This window comes from Battus philenor, unplaced genomic scaffold, assembly GCF_028537555.1.
Source record: "Battus philenor isolate CCGP_79_NKW_IND1 unplaced genomic scaffold, ilBatPhil1.0.hap1 SCAF_7, whole genome shotgun sequence".
In the NCBI taxonomy this organism is placed as follows: domain Eukaryota; kingdom Metazoa; phylum Arthropoda; class Insecta; order Lepidoptera; family Papilionidae; genus Battus; species Battus philenor.
In genome coordinates, this window is record NW_027181737.1 from 5,671,845 (window position 1) to 5,692,921 (window position 21,077).

The following is a 21,077-nucleotide window of genomic DNA, read 5'->3' on the forward strand; positions in this document are numbered from 1 at the left end:
AAATCGTATATCAGTTTCTACTAAACGAATCCCTTGATTGGATGCTAATTGAGAAAATAAGAAATTCTTTGTGCCAACCTCCTCCGTATCGGAACGACGTCGCCGCCCCGACCGATGCGGCGGCACAAGCACGCTTACATGCCATCCGTTCATTCAACACGGCGCGCGTCATTAATAATAAACCCACAATTCATCATCCATCATTTCAATCAATATTGGTTCTGTTCTATTGCTACTCTTAGTTACATAAATGAACTTTCTCTCCAATCGATTGCGAACGTAAGTACACTCTTAAATGATTGCTATCTCGAAGAGTCCAAGTCAATTTCTTAAAAGCGTTTGTGTGCGGTACGTGTCGGCGTATATAATGGAAACATTGTAATTTGTGACATCCATCGGAGGCGGTGCCGCCTCGATGATGTATGACGCGATTCGGGACTAAAATTGATTAATAATCGAGACAATCATTTATTTTACGCGATTTAATATCACAATATTTACTTGGGTTTATTCCCATCCATTAGCCGCACTTTTTGCGTGAACGAGATTAATCAAGATGGTTTTTGATACGAAACGCATTTAGAATATTCAAATACAAAGATTTATTTCTAACAGCATAAATATTTTTTTTTGAACAACACACGTACTAGTTGTTGCGTATCAACGATGTTTAGTTGCATATTGAAGTGTTGTAATATGTAATGGGGAGACATATATTTTTTTCTCCTAAGAATAACGAATGTAAATAGTAACAAAAGGTGTTTATTTTGTAATAACTCATGTTATAAAATATAAAAATATATTTAAAGAGGGTATTTCTTACGATAATTATTAATTACTATCATCACTCGTATAGTTTTGTATTGCAATGACATGTAGTAGCCGTAAAAATAAAAACATTGTGAAATTTTCTTTTACCAACATGCGGGCTTTCGTAATTTTTGTGAGTTCCACGATATACAATGCTGATTATTTAAGCTAACATCAGCGATGGAGCTTTCGATTTCGATTTACGACGATTAGGGTCGTAATTTTCTTAATAAATCGTCGATAAAACATTACGATTACCATAAGCGCATTAATTGGTTCTTGTTCTGTTTTATTTATTCATCATGTAATGTATACTGTATTTGTCCGCATAGTGATCATTTCTCTTTTCATTTGATGAAGTAACGAAGGTTGCAACTGATACTTAAAAGCTGCTATTAAATAGTTTTATTCGTTTGCGAGAAGAGTTCCAATGTGGTTGAGTATGTGTCGTGTAAGTGACCGACCGGCCTTTAAGCGTCAGGTTTTTATCAATGTGTATTAACGCGCTCGTATTGAAGTGTGGTTGCGCTAAACATAAATAAGTTAGCTACTGTCATGCGCTGTCAGCAACAGGATCGGATATGCTCACGGCGCGATCCTGTCCGTACCGCAATTAGCCAATTACAATTTTTGATTACCGCAAAGCGTGTCCGTCCGAAGCGGCAGTCGGGTACGCCGCATGCCGACAGGTTTTGTGGGTTTACTTTATGACGTTCGCGCTCGAAGGGTCGCCGCACGGGTGGCCAACCTTCAACGCACAAGGTCCGACCTGCATCGATGCCATTATTGTTAATACCTTTTGACGTTCGAGATAAAGAGTTTATATTAAAACAATCATGTCTTTGAACGAAATGCTGTCTGTTATAGTTTACACTATCAATTATAACATGTCCAATAATAATATAACTTGAGAGAAGCGTCGTCAATCAGTGAGAGTGTTGGACTCTGACTGAAGCTATCTAAAGCAAGGGTCAAACGCACCGTAGAGATATCGCAATATGTAAATGCATACCTTAAAGCAAGCACCGCGTTATGCGTTTGTTTGTAATGCAGATAAATTTAGCGTAATAAAACTGGATACGGCATTTTCGTGGTACGTATGGTTAATTAATTTTTTATGAATACAATCAAATTTCAAAATTCCAGATAACCGTGTTTTTTTTCCAACGAATTACCAAACTTTCGTGAAAGGAAAATGCAATATTGTTTATGCATATGCCTATTATATTAGGAAACCTGTAAAATTTGTAATATTCTAAGTAAGAAGATAACGTAACGCTTACGACGTAATGGATCTTTGGTACGTAACGGACTAGTATTAAAATCTGTTTACATAAAGTTAGAATTAAGTATCGGATTAATACAGTCATATTAAATTTTTTTCATAGTCAGTCTCAAAAATATATGTGTAGAAAATATCAATGCCATATGCTGTTGTTATTTCATTGTATGCGTCATCAATGAAAAAAATTACAGGAATATTATATAAACCTATTAAAAGATATTGTAGAAATAAAAATTATTATTTACATTTAATATTATTTATCATTATTGCATTGTTTACGTTTTTATTTGTTTTTTTTTAAGGACTTCGGTTATTGCCTTTGTTGCTTATTAACAAAATATATCGAAATGAATTTGAAAATTTTGGATGTAATTTTTATAAAAAATAATATAAATAAACAATGACATAGTATCCAACGGTTAACGGTTAACGGCTTTCAATGGTGAAAAGTTTAGCTTGACAAAAGCTTGAGAAAAGCTTTTTAAATGCATTACGACAACAATTTTTACCGTAAGCCAGAGGTATAACATCATATCATCACTAACCTTTAAGTCTAACCTTTTGTCATTACATTAAAAATAATTGGTCAATTATTTATTTCTTTATAATTAATTATATTACTGTACTTTATCTGTATTAGTCGATGTAACTGTTGTTTGACTTATTGTGAATTGTAAAGTTTTTTTTTATTCGTTGCGTATTTATATCAAGAAGCCGGGCTTAAGTGTACGTTCTCCAATGATTCGTAGAAGCAATTTTGGACCGACAGCCTTAGATATAATATGGCGGTAAGGCTGTCACCTTATTCATATTTTTGTCTAAAGTTTTACTGTTTCCAGTTTTTTTTAACATATTTTCTTGCAAAAATAAAATACAGGGTTATAGGTGTAAAAGCTTTTGGGTGGTGAATGTATAGCTCCTTTACTGTGAATTTAATATATGGTACAAATAATAAATAGCGCAATGATAATAAAGTAAAAACAGCGTTTTTATAATTTGGATTCCCGTATATTTGAATTAATTAATGTTTACTATCTGCTCCAGCAGGGTTTTTACTGCCAGAAGTTATACAGAGTGATTAGTAATAGTTGAAAATCCTTTGATTTTAAACTTTTTGATGACACATAAGCGGTAAATTCACCTCTTTAAAACTTTAACACATGAAAACAACCTTTATGTTATTGTCACGAAATTTCAGTATTATTTCTCTCTGTAAAACATAGGCTTCTTATTAGTAAAATAGTCTTATCAATAATAGATATAGTTACCCAGGTTGCTACCGCGATTATTACAGTGGAATGAAAGCTATTTAGGTGATCGGCTGGTTTGCGTTTAATGTATCGTATCAGTTCGATACCTGCAAAGATATAGCTTACACAATCAAATGCTTTGTGTGGTAATACCGGAAGACATTTATTTGATACGAGTTCAATCACATTAAAATTACCTCAATGTATTTGCGACATTAGACATGTAGAGATAGACAAGTAATGGATGTCTGTTCGATACATACATAATATAGAAACTTACAAAAGTTTTCTTTAGTCTTAGTAATTTCTTGTCGTAAATGCTTGGCGTTAATAATGACACGAGCACAGTAAGGTTTTGGATTTAGATTTACGAACATATCTGTTCACATTCAAACCATATACAAGATGTTCTAAAAACAAAATCAAGCGGAATTCGGATAAGCGTAAGTTATTAGCTAATCACAGAAAATTAAAAAAAAAATTTCATTTAAAAAAATTGATTAATTTTTTGTGCTGTTATTTCTATTACAATAAATCATTCATTTTTAATATTTTTACGTTTTTATGTCATCGTTATTAGCCCTTCTTCCATTACACCACTTTCAACAAAATTCATATTGACAATATAATATATATATAAAGCATCTAATGGATTCAGGCGTTATTTTGCGGGAAGTCCATCCTAAGTAAAAAAAGGAACAATATATAGCTACTTTCGCCAAAAAACTGCACTGCCTGCCAGCCCGCTGAAAAATGCCGATTAGTGTCTCTGTGTTTGGCACTAATCGGTGTAACATTACTCCTGAGGATGCCCGTGGAGGGGTGAAACACGTGTTGAGTGTAGGGTGGTAGTGTTGTGTAATTCGCATTGTTTGCAGCATGCGCAATCATTTATCATTGTCGATAATTGTCGATGTACATCATTTTATATCAAATTAAACAAGTTTTTAAAAAGGATGCATAGTGTATGCATTTTAAAACGAACAATTTTTGTCGAAAAATATCGTAAGATGGCAATGTTACTCAATTCTATTTAAAGAAGTCACTTAGCTTCGCCAAGTTAAGTTTGACTTAGCTTGGCTTTCGCTATGTGACAAATTAGTTGTCCTCCGCCGGCTTCGCGGACTTAATAAACGTCCCTCAACACTCTTTTAGTAAAATTCCTAGCTGGCCTCTACTCGGCGTAAGAAATGTTACTAACAAATTGTAAATCCAGAGATATTGTGATCTCATAAAATCTCTTATTATCTAAGTGTATATATAACACTTAGATATATCTTGAATAGTGGCTATATACCTTTGATTTCCCAAAGAGTTGTTTATCTATAAAGGCATTTATGCTTCTTAACCGGTTTATAATATATATGTAATTGTTCCATCCAGATTATTTCAAGAAATTTATGTTAAAGCCAAATAGTATTAGGTTTTATATTATATAGAATCATATTAATGAGCACAGATTTAAATTTCTAAATTAATTATGAAAACTATTTTGGCCAAAATATTAGGAGAAAACAGTTATTTTCTTAAATGTTGTGAAGTAAGTCATTTACGGCGGAATGAATATAAATGTGTAAAGCAGCTAAGGCATCGGTAACATGTCTACGTCAAATAAAATATCATTTACATTTCTTTACATCGATGTAATATAAAATTTAAATGAAATAATTAATCGTTAACAGTTATGTAAATTCTTTGTATCAACATACATTATAAATAATATGTTAACACATTATTTAGATTTTTCTGTTACAAATTTCTTGTCTGGACTTCAAATATAACGCCGCGTAACATCGGTCATTAAAATAATGTTCGCTGATATCTTTAAGTGGTCGACATGAATTATTTTATCATTAGAGCCTGACGCCGCTTGAGAAATTATTCGATAAAACTTTTTCAATTATTATGCAAAAACTTTAAAAGGTACTTACAAAAAAATTAATCTTTTTGTGTTTACAAATCTGTTTTTTATATAACGGGTAATAACCTCGATGAGATCATTGTAGTTATGAGATTTCCTATACATCTTAATCAGACGAGTGTTATAGTTTATTTGATTTTTTTTTATTTAACTAAAGCTTTTTCGAACCGTATCGTGTCAGCAATTATCACGTTAATTTTGTACGCAGGCGCTGAAGTGAAATATTATATTAAGTGTTTGCACTGCCTCGAATTCTAAAAATCTTTGGAAATTTCCTAACGCGCGACAGTTAGGCTTGACTCCATATGACCATACGTGATCAGAGGGGGAAGGACGTATGTTCACCTAGATTCTCACTTCGTTCCTATTTGGTCCGAAAGCACGTACATTTATTAACTCTATATGGTCCTAAATAGATTTAACATACGCCCGTTTATTTCAATAGGCTGTGGACAGTTGTACAGCGAGTTGGCGACATTTTGCAAATAGATGAAAGGACTTGTTACGTAGCATTGATACGCTGACAAAATTGTACTTATTGTGATTTGTCTTTATATACTTACATTCGTGTGGTTAATTTGCATTATAAAGGTATTGAAATACCGAGACATTTATGATATTTAATTAGACCAATTAAAATAATCTGTTATGAAGCGTTAAGGGAAAAAATACAAGAGATATTAATAGCTTGTCGTATTAGTTATAGCGCGTTCGCGTTTCAATCGTATCGAATAATTCTGTAAGAAGTGCTCTGCCGCTGGTAATGTTTTCGTTTTACGACGGCTCTGCATTTTGTGCATTAAATTTAACTGCGTTAATTCACAGTAAGTCATATTTTATGTTATATTCTGCTTTTTGTTGATAAGACATCACGTTTTATAGTCTAATAAAGTAATGTTTCCTGATAGATATTGCGCTTTAGTTTATTGGCGGCGTGTTTACAAAGTTACCCGCACTGCTTATTGGCTTACGGTTCTATGTTGACTGCGGCATGTACTGTCTGGCGAGACAAGAACACGCTAGTAATAAGAAAAATAATGATTAAATATCAATCTTAGCTGGTAACCGTATTTGTCTAACATAAATAATCACGTACGATGTATTGAAATGACAACAACCGCGGGACAAGCTTTCTCGTGTCGAAATTTACTCATATTATATTAATTCAATAAGAACTTCAATTGTGACAATTAATCACATAACTCCTCGGCCTTCATGCCCTTCTAGCAATAGCATAAAATTTAAGATTATGATGTTTAAAATCTTATCACTAAATCTTTTCGATTATTGTTATTAAACGCTGTCCTTTTAAAAATGTCTGATTTGCATTCTCAAAGATGATTCATAATGATTTATGTATGAATTAACTAATTAAGTGACTAACTAACTTATTTAAGTGAAGGTACTTCTCCCCGCGTGCGCGTTAATGTCACTCATTATCCAGGAAAATATTAAGTTCAGCGTCGTGGCACAATAGGTTCACTTATTTACGGATATAATCACCATAAAGCCTGTAGCTTACATTAAGTTTACGATTTTAAATTTTGTTATTAATTTATTTTTTTGTTATATAGGAACAAACTTGAATGCGTTTTGTTTCAGATGATATCCAAATCTATACGGAATTGAAATGTTTCAATTTAGCATCGCAAAAATAGATTTAGTTAAAATTTTGTTATCGCCCACTTCTTTACTGTTTTAGTTTTTTTTTAACAAAAAAAATATCGTCTGTAATGGCGATAGACGACAATAGACAATAAAAAATTCTGTATACATCATAGTAACAATTGGATGCAAAAAAGTAAAACAAAATCAAATAAAAGTAACTTCTAAATTTAGTCAAAGATATAAAAAATTAATTCAACTTAGTTCAAATTTAACATTCTTTATTGAAATAAAAGAAAATTATGGATTCTTCGAATTCAACCTCTCCGAAGTCAACTTTTTTTAATATCTTCCCATTCACATGTTTAAAATAACTCTTTAAGAATTTAACTTGTTTTATTCTCTTTTAAATATTAGTTAAGTGTTTCAACTCTTAACTTTTGAATATCTTCCAAAAGTTTTATTATCAAATTATTTTACGACTCAAATGAGTCATTTAAATTAATTTTTGATTTAAAATAATTTCACAGGATTAACAATAATTCAGGACTCGTGAGATTCTGTCCTCTGGTTAATTTGTAACGTTGGAATTGTAAAGAGTTTTCAAATAGCTTTTCTTGCATGTTTCTACTTGTCCATCGAAAAGATCAAAATATGTTATTATATTATCATTACATACCGTTTTTACTGGGAAATAGTTTGCATGCTTCTGAACCCTTTTCGTTTTGTCCAGTTATTGAATAACATTCGTTAGTCACTACAAAGAACATTTCCATATGTTCGAGCTTTTTGATCTAAGACATATCTAACAGTTGTTATTGAATTAGTATTATTACGTTATATATTATATTTTATACAAGAACTGTGGTTAGTATTACTTATTTATTGTCGATTCTGTTAACTTATAATTCAAATGCACACGTTTAGATATGATGTATATAGTTTTAGTTTTATGATTTCTATAAAAACTAACAAAAATAAAAAATTGTTACAAAATTACAAATGTACAAAGTAACGACGCATTTTTAGTATACATTATTATGATAACGATATATACATAAGATATTAATTTAGATGTTAGTGTTATTACTATATACATGGTGATTGGTTATAGATGAAAAAGCTTTATAGGGGATGTTTACATTGCTCGTTTGCTGTCAATTAGTATACGGTTGCTAATATAATCATGAAAAACGATAAAAAAATTTAATGACAATATACTAAGAAAAAGCATTTTCAAAATTAGGATAGCAACATAATAAAATTAATTATTGTTTACTGTGTGTTCCCGCTGACATTTTACTGCTAGAAGATTACCTGTCGATTCAGAGTGCTCACTCTATACGGAGTGAAACGCATCAAGAACTGTTTCTGTGTATAAAACTATGAAAAGAATTTACCAAAGTCAATAAATAAAAGTTATTGCGCCATAAAATTAAAATATCTTATATTAATGTGACGATACATTTAGTCCACTAACTGCTCTTAAATTAACAATGCCAAGTCAAAGTCAGTTACATTAATGTAAGTGCATTTGACATCACAGACGCTGATCATTGCAGCGCTGATAGATTAAAATTGTGCCGTGTCATAAATTGTGTTGATAAGTTGTAAATCAAGTGTGACGCCGACGCCGAGGTCTCGTCGGATGCGGCCGCAAAAAGAAAAACGAAAGCCTTCGTTTTGTTGTCGCTGCCGTTTGATTGATGTGTTTGTTCTATTTAATTGCATCTGTGACAACACTTTGTGCCTTATTCAAGTTCAACAGTAACGTCAGTTTCGACTGTCAGCCTAACTTCTCGTAATTATATTTCCATTTACCAAAATATATATAGCCATAATTAATTCACAAAAAACTGTACAGGGTTCGTACATATATATATATATATATATATATATATATATATATATATATATATAGATTAAATTTATTACTTTTTACATGGTATTCATTTTAAATTACATCGTAAAGCTCTTGGATAATAGGATGGTCTATTGGGCTAATAGTGCAAGGAATTGGTTGTGTAAGTAAACATCGGTAAAAAATAGTACCGGTACTGTCATAAAGTCAAACCTTAAACCTTGCCTACTGATTTTATTGCACTTGAATGCACTTACTTGCACAAATAAAACAAAATTATACAAAAGAGCGAACATAATGCCACAGGGCATTCTCCCACGGCCTCCCTTTTGGCTGTAAGATACGAATCAAAGCTATAAGCTTTAAAAATGTTGCATTTCAAAAAAGTCTATTGTAGTGTAGCTAAAATATGATCATAAATAATTAACTTTCACTGAAAGTTTTCGCTGTAAATTTTCAAAAAGCGATTTATGATGTAGCATTATTTTTTAAATTTATGTCGTGTCGTTGATATTGATAATTTAGTGGCGGGTTAGGATGCACAAAGCTCCGATGGCAATTTGCATATGGTTGTTATCGTTACAAGAAACATTTTAAGATTTATAACCCGACATCGTACCCCGTCACCCAACTTGACCGTTACAGTACCTGACAGCTTCGCGCCCAACTTTTGTGTTGTAATACGATATGTTTCTACGGACTATATCTACCCACGTATTTTTTATTCCATTTACGATAAGAATAATTTTTATCGAATTTTGCTTTAATTTGAAGATCATATTCTTGCAACGTGTGTAGTTAATAAATATGCAAATTTATTTTGACCACATATGATATGTTAATTTTTTATGTGGAAAAGTTATAATCATGCAGGACAGTCCAACAGTATGCTTTCTACGGCTGAAATATTGGTGATAAATAAAGTCTTTGGTACGTTGATATTTTCCAGACAATCATAAAGCATAACATATTTAATTTGGCAGCGAATATTTAATTTATTGCTCTTAATTATTGTTAATATTTAATATACGTATTGGTACAGTAATCAAGATAAGATTTTTATTTAAATAATTTGACATTTTTATTTACAATAGATGCGATGTTTTTTATAATGATTTCTTATGTACGTATATGGAACGCATGAGCATATGGTATTTGCGGTACGGGCTGCTTTGTGATCCGCTGAAGTGTACCGCCGCCCTCGAACGTCGCAATCGCAAACATAGCTGCAGACAAGCAAACCAGTTTCCGAAGGATAAGCCCAATGAACTTATCATCGCATGCACAATGCGTCGCCGAATCAATCAATGTAATTAGTGTAACAACCTTAATGTACAAAATATTTTTATACAAACATTATTATACCTTTTAATTGTCGTGTGCATTTTGAGACATTCGACTGTATACAATGACTTTGATATGCCAGCATGCTGTTAAAGCGAAAACATGCTATTAATGAAAATACTAAAGTCTTAAAATATAACAACTAAGTATTACAAAATATTCATTAATTGTTGACATTCACTAAACAGTAGTAATAAATAGAGAGTTATAATTTTAAAAATATATTGACATAAAATTAACATGCATGTACTTAGTGTCCAATAAATCAACGTTATGTTGAACCCGTGTGATAAGGGAAGGTAATAGGTAACCTAAAAACTTTAGAGTAATTAAATGAGTTTACACAACCTGTGCTATTATTAAGACTACAAATAATCTAATTTTTTTAACTTCAAGGTTAGCACGAATAACTTTAACAGAATGTCATGAAAGAAAAATGTGCTATGTAATGTCAGCGAGTTACATCAAAACATTGTACTTGTTCTACAATCCGATTTAGATTTGACTTTGATTTATGGATCAACCAGTATATACTATGTACTAAATATAGTATTATAGGTTAAAAAATGTAACAAGATTTGAGCTATTGGAGTAGGAAAGTTGTGTTATCAAGAGATGAGTCGCGCCGATCGGAGACAACAAATCATAAACAATGATGACAAATGTGATGGTCGTCGTTTTGCTCACGATTCGCGTCACTGCGGTGTAACGACAGGTTGCTTCAGCGGCTCCCGTGAGAAACGCCTTGTTCAAAGGATACCACATCAGGCGTGCGGTGAGCATGACATTTGCATTTCATAGATTATATAACCGATAAAATAGTACAACATTCTTAATTCTGTAGAATACATGTTTTTTTTTTATTATCAGCTGCCAAAATAAAAGCGATATAAGCTATGCAATATTTATAGATATACAAGGTGATTAGTATAAGTGTAAAGGTTTTAGTGGGTTAAAAAAAGAAGTACAATGTAAAGTACATCTCAATTATTAGCAAAAAGTTTTACACGTATTTCGAATCATTTTGTATAAAATTCATATTAATATACTAGATGGTTGGAAATAAATGTAAAAGCCTAGAAAGCTTTTTGCTGACAAATGAGCATTTTCATTCAATCTTATTAACCTTTTATACTTACAAAAATCACGCTCCATACTTTCTTATGAATAGCAAATTTTAAATAAATAAAATTTTTATGTATAAAAATGTAAAATTTAAATAAAAATAGTATTTATTTAAATTTGATTTTGAATTATGTATATAAATTTTATTTTAAAACGAACGATTAATATACCGTCTATAAAAAAATTAGGACCAACACATTTGATGGTTTCTGCAGGCTTGTAAATTGAGTATCTATTTTTCCAACGCTTGTTCAATAATGAAATATTTTAAATTCGTGTTATGGGCCAGACATTACCAAGTGATAGCTGTCTCCATAAACATTGAATATTTATGTAAAATCATTCTTTTATGATCTTTGCCCTCACGGATGTCTAATTTTAAGACTTGCATCGATGCCATATAGGTTTCAATGTATGTAAGTATGCGTATTATAATTTTACGACTTCGCGATTGAGTCGTGCGCTAGTATTTTATTTACTTGTCTATGAACGTCAATTAAATAGCTTGACATGGCGCCAACATTATTCACTCCTAGCCATATCAATAATTCCTTGTATACAAAAATAATTCATAAAATTGCTCGGTACAAACGTACCTCTCATGTAATTGCTTTGAATTATGTCAATTATATTAACTGCCTTGTCCTGTCGAGTCTGTTTGAATATATCTTAACATTTAATTTGTTATTCGTGACATTTAGTTTCCATTATTTTTAATGATATGTTAAAATCACTTATTGTATTTGTAGTTGACCGATTTAAAACCCATGCACGTAGTTATTTATATCTTTTTACCGTTTATGTATAACCATAACGTTTTTTTTCAAGTAGTAAGTAATAAATATTAGTGTTTACAGTATGCTTTGGTCGGAAACATACACGTCGGAACAAGCGGAGGTAAAGAGGTGATTGTAAGCAGAAGCCTTGCAAGCTTTTACACCTATTACCAATCGCTATGTATAAAGTGATGACACTGAATTTTGTTACATTTATTTATTTTTCCTAATGAAATGCGACAGGCCAATAACTTCTAGGAATACAGTTTGCTAGGGCATATATATACTCAACAATAATTATATTTCTATATGTAATAATCTGATTTTGGAGTTGGTTAAATCTCCGTCCACTAGGCGGACCAACGACAAAGTAAGACGGGAAGTTGCTGAATCTTTAGGGCATGGTTGCACAGACTTTTCAAGACTAGGGGCCACTCGGGCAAATCATGAACTGATGGCGGACCGGCCGCCAGAAGTATAGGTAATTAAATTTTTTTGGTTTTATTCTGGAATAGAATTCAATATTTTTCGGATGTACGAGAGTATTATTTTTGCTGTCGGCGGGCCGCAGTCTGTGCATCCAAACTTTAGGGGATGCGTTTCTATGCCTTGTAGTAGGTGTCTATCGGCTGAAAAGAAAAAGAATCTGATTTTGAAAGATCTCTTTTTTACTATAATATTATTACGTTATTTATTAATTCCGAAACCATTGAATTTTAAATAGGTCGTACCATACATTCACTCCATAAAAACTTTTAAGCTCATAACCAATCTCTCTATATATAACAAAATTCGATAATTGTTTCACTTAATTTATAAATACTAAAAATAACCTTTTCCTTATAATTATTAAAAAAAAATCATTTGTACGAATATGACATTTAAAAAAGTTGCGATCATATCCTTGCAGACATTTATTATGATTGTATAATTTTTAATATCAAATAAACTTAGTTAAAATTATTGATCGATTTATTAATTTAAATTTCTTATAGTCTCCGTTTTACATTAACCTCGATTAAACATAACGAAACTAATATTATTACGCATTATGATAAACGAAGTTGTCATTTCAGTGCCCACACTACTCATTTGTAAGCCGATTTACCAAATAAAGGTTTTCTTTAATGTGAATCAATTATAGGAACATGGACTTGTCAATATGAAGTGACAGCCTGTGTACACTACTGAAAGATATATTTGCCCTACTTGGACGACTAAGGCGAAAATAAAATTAAGACCGAGGACAATGTTGAACCGTCGTTGCAGTCCACAGGCGCCCACTGCTAGGTATAGATAGGCCTCTCCCAAAATATAAGAGGATATCCCATCGTCACCACGCTTGGCAGGAGGGTTGGCGATTGCTGTGTGATATTACGATACGCAGAGAATGGTGCTGCCCCTCCTCTGGAAACTTATTTCTGGGCATTGGCAATCCTATATAAGATTGTATATCGGGAATCGAACCTGCGACCTATGACCACAAGTCTTACTCCTGTACTGCTGGGCTATCGCTGCTTAATATTGAATAGTAACAAAATAAAGTAAATGTTAAATAGAGTTTTTTGAGCTGCCTTAGCATTATCATTTATTTTCAGGTGAAAGACCTAGTCATCTATTTTTCTTTTTTACGTTAAAATTATTTAGTCGTTTATGACATATAATAAAAATAAATAGGCTGTAATAACGTTTTAGTTTTTTAAACGAAACTGCATACAGCGGTAGTAATTGGACGAGTTTATGAACGGTTGCAGCGTAAGCATAATACATATCTCTCACAAACATACTTTGTCATGTAAATGTTCAGATTACTCGCCACGAAGTTGCCTATGCAATGATGTTTTTATGTTGATTGCAGCGATTGTGAGATAAATAAAGCCAATTTATTTATATTTTCCCGTGAGAAATAATTAAGGATCAACAATTAAATTAGTTTTGCAAATTTTATACTTTAAATAATTTTGATGTAATTATGGTATAACTTTTTAACAAGATATATTTGTTTAAAATGTAATGTAATGGTCTATCTTCGGTACCATGGAGGAAAGTGCTAAGATAAATTTAATAATATTCATGCATACTATGTACCTAGTACTTACGTACCATACATTGCTAATTTGAAATAAAAATCAGGCTTGAACATGTTTATTGCCTGGTATTCAAACCTTTCAAGGTCTCGGAAATAATCCAACGTAAATTTATCTATGTTACTTATGTGGGACTAATTTGTCCCATTATAATATTATTATTCATCATTAAAACCGACGACGTTTTTCCGCAATTCCCTTCAATACTAATTTGCTTATGTATAAACCATTTATGGTTTCAGATTTGATAGTACAGTATATTACTTCTTACAGAACATCTTTCGAATTAGTCTCAATTTTAATCCTTTAATAAAGATCTCGCAGCGTATCAGAAATGAGGAGATCCGTAGAAGAACTAAAGTTACGTATGTAGCTTCATCTGAAGTGGCAGTAGACGACCGTTGAAGTCGAAAGGTCCCCAAGTGGCGACCATGAGCCGATAAACGCAGCATGGACGTGTCCCCCACTAAGTAGATCGATGACATAGTTAAGGTCTGCCTTGCGTAAAAATGGGCGTCTATTAACTCCGCAAAGCCTCCGGTCCCTCGGAGCGCTTTCTCTGTATTGCGGAGCACTCGACCCTTCTCGTCGCCCTTAAAGCGGAATTTAAATAATATCCGCTTCCCCGTATCAACGCCAGGACACACATCTCACATCGAGCCCCGGCGGTCTCGATGCACATGTCATGTAGGTGTGTACCTACACATGACACAGCGGCCGCGTCCGCCTAACCCGCGTTCAAGCGAGGGCGGTCCGGAGAGGCCCGTGTCTCTTCCGACCGCCGAGTAGTCCTCGTAGTTATAGTTCTTCACGTGTAGACGTCTTCGTCGTAACTGAGGTATGATCCCCAGCGTAAAATTTTTAGTCCGTGGACCTCTGTTTCCACGGGCTCAATTTCGATGAAGCTGAACAAAGCCTAGATCGGCTAGCAGCACAACATCAATTACATCAAATAGTGGGCGTCTATCGGCTGAAAAAAAGAAGAATGAACATTACTCTTATAAATGTTTATGTATGAATGGATGTATATACTTTTTACTGTGTAAAGTAATACAGAGCGATCATTTCTACAGGAAGACTACGGAGATTTTAGGAAGATGATCTTAAGTTCCTGTAAGACTTAAACGTTTAATTTTGGCGTATTATTGTATATGTAATTTAGTTATCTAGCTTTTTTTAATCTAAAGGATGATAAGTTTGATAGGATAAACGTCCGTTTCATAGCACTGCGATGCTATGGAGGATTTCGTTGTGAAATATCTTTCGCTATATCTTACTATTCACTGTACCTCCAGATACATTTAATGATGTGTACTATCATTAGACGTATCATGCAAGTTAATGAGATGTTTCATTTAGTCGTTTTCTGATAATATAATTACGAAGACTGTTACGACTTCAACCATTAAACTTTTAAAGTCTGTAATTGTATGTATGAATGAAATGAGATGTAAAGACATAAAGAAGTAACGACGTAACTCATCGAGCTCTGTGATATAGTAGCTGTAATAACTGTTTATTATTATTACACCTTCAATTATATAACTATTTTACTAGCGAAATTATTTTTTTTTCGCTTCTGGACTTATGTACGTGCCCGATAATAAATATAACTCTAACAAGCTATCCTCCGCCCGCTTTACGAACTTAGTTAACGCCTTCTTAACTCTAATACAATAATATTATATAATAATTAAACGAGAGTAATTTCGTGAAATCAAAAAAGAGAGTTGAGAAGAACCAAAATCACCGACGTAGCTCGGAGAATTGCTCATCTGAAGTGTTAGAGGGCGTGGATCATCATTCGTGTAACTGATGGGCATTGACCACGAGTCAGTACATAGTTCAAGAGTAATGCCAAGAGACTACAAATTTAGGGTCGTGATAAGGTTGGATGGGAGCGGCGGAAAATCGGTCAACGTGATGATCTTCGGGGAGGCCTTTGTCTTGCAGTGAACGTCTTTCGGCTAATATGATGAACATACTAATTTATTAAAATGTGTTAAACATCTGGCTAAACATAAGTCTTGTAACAGTCGTTATAACAAACATGTAGGTTTTCATAGACATTGATAACGGATTAATAAAACGTTGATCTTGTATATTATAGATTTGAAATATGCATATGATCTTAATATTTAACAAATTATAATTAGTGATACTTTCTAAGAAACACAGCTTTCGCTTTGTACGACGGAAAAATAATTTACGATGAATTTGAATGTGTGTTGCCCGTTGGAAGTCGTAACTTAATCAAAAGTTATGGCGAATGCAGCCCTGCGTATTAAATGCGTGCTATTTGCATATTTGTCACCAATAAAGCAGTTTTACGGTATATAACATATCGTGATTTAAAGCTGAATTAAAATTATACGTCTCCCGGCCATTAGCGGATGGGGGCGTAGAGGTTCACCGCGAGGTCAACTCCAGTGCAATAAACCGCGGCGTATGGTTGATGCATGTAATCACTATACGATTTTTTACATCCGCATTAGTCGAAGACTACTAGTTACGGCATTCACGCTTTTAACGAAGTGCGGGCCATTGCGGACAGTTCTTGATTTTATTTAAATACATACTCGATAAATTAGTAAGGAAGGGCCATATTAAAGTTTATTTTTGTAAATATTGTAGAAAAAATAGTTAATTTGCTTGGAGAAATCTATTTTATTAAACAAACGAAGGAATGTATTTTTTTAAATTATATCGTCAAAGTTAATCTTCGTAACCTTGGTAATCCCAATATTTCTTCCCAGAATTTGGTTTTAAATTAGCAAGTGTTTTCGCAGAGTTGCAGAAGACTCTGCTTATAAGATTTCCCTGTTAAAAATATATCATGAGTGATAATCACAAGGTGACATATTTTGACTTTGTAGTCTTCAGGGTCACCCTTATTCGATATGATCTTTCTTAGGAACGCTTCTCGTACAATCTTCATGCTGTTATTAGATGTGTGGACCAATGGCCTTGTCTTGCTGGAACCAAGTCATGGAGTTGTACTCATTACGATCTTTAAGCTTTTGTTGCAAGAAACTATTTATAAAGCAAATTATTTTTAAATTTCGGTATAAATTCTAATTATGTTTTTTGCATTAAAAAATATAAGAAATAAAAAAAAATCACAAACCACTTCATTTCTTAAGTTTAACATGCTATATTAAAGTTCTTCGAATTGAAGTCGCGACAGAGCGCCTAAATCCGCGCATGCTCTACCCTATGCTGCTTCGTAGGAACCATTAAAACGCTGTTTATTTTATTCTGCGAAACATTTTCGTTCTTGATTCTGCGCATTAAGATTTATTTAGTCTAGTGTATATCTGACTATGCTTATTGATTATTTATATTAATATTATTAAAGATAATTATTGACACTATTAATATATAAAAGCTTTTTAAGAGGTGAATGTATATCTCATTGGTCAGCAAAATCTTGAAAATTTATACATCTATTCTTAATCAGAATACAATAACTTCCGGCAATACAATGTCCGCAGACAGATAGTAAACAATAATTAATTTTAATTCGTAGTAATTCTTTTTTTAAGACTTGTTACTTTATTATCCGTTCGTTATTGCTTATTTCTGAAATCATTGAATTTAAAAAACGGTGTACCGTATATTAATTGATAGCAAATGAGCCGTACATTCACCCCTATAAAGCTTTTACACGCATAACTCATTTTTCTTTATAATATTCACTATGAAGTGTTTCTTTTTTGTGAACTAAAATAAACTTATTAACATTTGTTAATTAAAACAATTCCACGTTTACATGTACAAACGACTAGAAGGTAAATTTATTTTATTACAAGTTATCTGCTCTGACGTCTAATACGTGAAATCTGATATTTGGATTTTCTTTTAACCTTGACAATCTCCAATAGAGTAGTTATTCACTTTCTTTGATGTCAACGATGTCCTAAATAAAATAGTTGAAATCATTATATTTCCCGTTAATTGTAATTGGTTGTTCTCAAAAGAATATATATATGATTAGCTATTAATATATTTTCTCTTGTTATGTTTATAGTTTTTATCTCATTCTACTTTCCTCACATTTTTGCTATTTAGCATGTCATTAAAATTTCACTTCAGTGTCTCGAGTTTATGCAATTCTAATGCGTTCTACGGTCTTCAAATTTTAATGCATTGAATCCCTATAAGATATTCAATAGTTGCATTGCAGACTCAATAATTCTTTATCGAGCTTTAATTACAGAGTCACCGCCCGACCATTTGCATAACCAATTGCATGTTTAAACTTAAACTGGTTTTTATTGTTACAATAACATGTCTAACAGAAATTGGATAATTATTATTCTACTTTATTATAAACCATTCAAAGTAAAAGCCATGTAAATATGATCTTCTGTTATAATTGTCTTATTAACTCATTTAATAACGTTTATTTAAAATCAAAATTTTTTGAAAGCCAATGCTTGGCACGTCGTCTTTTCCAAGCTAAAACCTTGTTAGATGTCTTTTGCTAAAACTACGGGAACCCTTCCGCATATTACCGTAGTTTTAACGGCGTTGTCCAAAAGCCTCAACGTTTTATGGTAGAACTAAAGCGTTCCATCCGTTATTTTACAGACCCTAGCAAAATGTCCTTACTCGGCGCCAAGGCCTTTTTAGATTGTGTCGAGCACCGCGTCGTAAAACCTTTTCATGCGTTCACCTCTGCGTTTGCGTATAAGGAACTCTGATCTTCTTTCGCTCTCTCCTCTCTCTCTCTTTCTCTCCGCAGCTGCTTTTTGCAACAACGCAGAAGACGGCGTAGCCTAAGCCTTGTCTTTAGTAAGTTGAGGCTTACTTGGGAGCCTTGACTCGGGTTTTTACTGGATTGAGAAGCCTTTAAAGTCTAAGGTCGCCTAGGCTAACTCTCATGGAGTAAGCTTACGCATGGGTTTCCTGGATGATTCTTCAGCTTGGAGTCTCAACTCTTTACGCGTTTAGCATTTCGATTCAAGGGTAGAGTGTCCAAACCTCAACTTTGTCACTTGCAATTAATTGGCTATCATTATATATTTATTACTTGAAAAATAGCGCTATGTTTTAAAAACAAACGAAATTATATTTTAAAACAACACAATAGTTTTCCTAGATTATTGATTTAAATTTTATTAATTACGTACAAGCTAGAAACAATTTGTTTCTATAATGCTTCATTATTTTTAATGCATGTATCGGTAAAATTCGTAGTCTTGAAAGTAAAAGTCTTGAATCGTAATAGATTTAAGACTATATTATACATAGTGAGTATACGTATAATTTTTAAAACCAATTATTGAAATCTTTACCATTATAAATGATCTTCTATAGATTTTATGCACTTTCGTACTGATTTTCAAGCTGCCGCCATGTTTTTTACACTGGCGGCGACATGGTAATGTCGCTTGTATTGTCAGCTGCGGCTATCAAATGCATACACATTATTTTGTCACATCAAATTTTTTGTATTGTTATCAAAAGTTTGGTATTGCTCATTTTTGTAGCCACGCCACTTTCGTCATCGATTTTCTACAAACTTACAGAGGCCATCGCCGCGCTGTCTAGACCGTCGACCCCGATGTCCAACTACGTACCTAGGATAAAACAATAATTAGCTTCTATATTAACTATTAGTGGAAATATCAAATTGATATTGATATTATTTCCTCACAAATCTGTTTCAAAACTAAAGATGAAAGTACAATCAAATGATATAAGTGCATACTAATTGACGTGGGCCGCGCTAAACTGTTTACTTTATTGTCGAGAGGCCACTATTTGCTACACAAACATCTGCTATACTCGACGCTTGCTTTCAATCTTACTTTCAATAGTTGCAAAATTCATTCACACACACAAGTGGTTTTCACAGCTTCAGCTGTGCCATACACCAACGAGAAAACATCAAGTGTAGAAAGCTTAAAAACATTTGTAATCGCAAATGCTATTCGCATCTTTTCAGCTGATTATAAAAAAAAAATATAAAAATCATTTGTGCAAAAAAAAAATCTTTGGTTATAAAAAGTGTTGTAGAAATGCCACAAAAAGCCAGACAGAAGTTTTTAATTAGCTCTGTTTTACCCGATGGTATGTATAAATATTTAGATGCCGCCCGCCCGCTTCGCTAACGTAACGAACGCCTCCTCAACCCTCCTTATACGGATGAAATTTCACAAGGTCCATCCTTAGTTTCTCTTTTTCTTAGCTACCCTCTATTCGGCGAAAGGAATATGCTTAACATATATCAAGCTTTATGATTCCAGGGAAATCGTGATAAGTCAGTAAATTGGTGAGAATCACTAATATATGTATAAATTACATATCTACAGCGACTGTGTTACATTAGCGTCTAAATATTTTTTCATTTCACTAATATTGAAATAATTCTATTTATGATATTAATACCGATATACATATTCTTACCAAATATATACAGTTATCCTCGTCATCATATCAGCCGTATGGTAGTAATTCTAAGGAATCGATAGAATCTTGTACAATGATCAAATCGCGCACAAATACAGGCATAGCGTTCCCTCTTGTGCGTAACTGAACGGATGCGCGATGCGATCCGTAAAAGGTCTTAGGAGCAACCATTCAATATGTCTTACAAAATTATTTATGAATCGTAATTCATAATGCATAGATCCTGTGCCGCAAATTTATAGGTTTCTAGTGAAATCGTTCACTAATTTTGATTTAAATATATTTCATTTCAAATTTAAATAAAAAATAACATCACGTCACTCATAATTTAGTTACTAAGAAATCTAAGTTGCAAAGCTCGTGAGTTCTCATTTTCATTCGTTGCAAAATACATCCGTTGAACGTGCTCTTGTCCTGTTTATAATAGAAACTGCCAACATCCCAATGCGTTATCAGGCCTCGCCCTTACTGCAGGTAATCTAACACCGCGTTGATTTGAATACATTGCATTGCAATTGCATGCAGTCATTGCAGGGAGCACTGCATTGTAGGGTAACCATGATTATGTCTGTCTAGCAGTGGGCGTCGGTCGTTTG

At 32.9% G+C, this 21,077-nt stretch overlaps 1 protein-coding gene across 2 annotated transcripts in view; it reads left to right on the plus strand.

The window, feature by feature from the left end:
• The window catches only part of LOC137930985 (uncharacterized), a 75,558-nt gene that overhangs the window by 26,422 nt on the left and 28,059 nt on the right, over positions 1–21,077 (plus strand). The window lies entirely within an intron of this gene.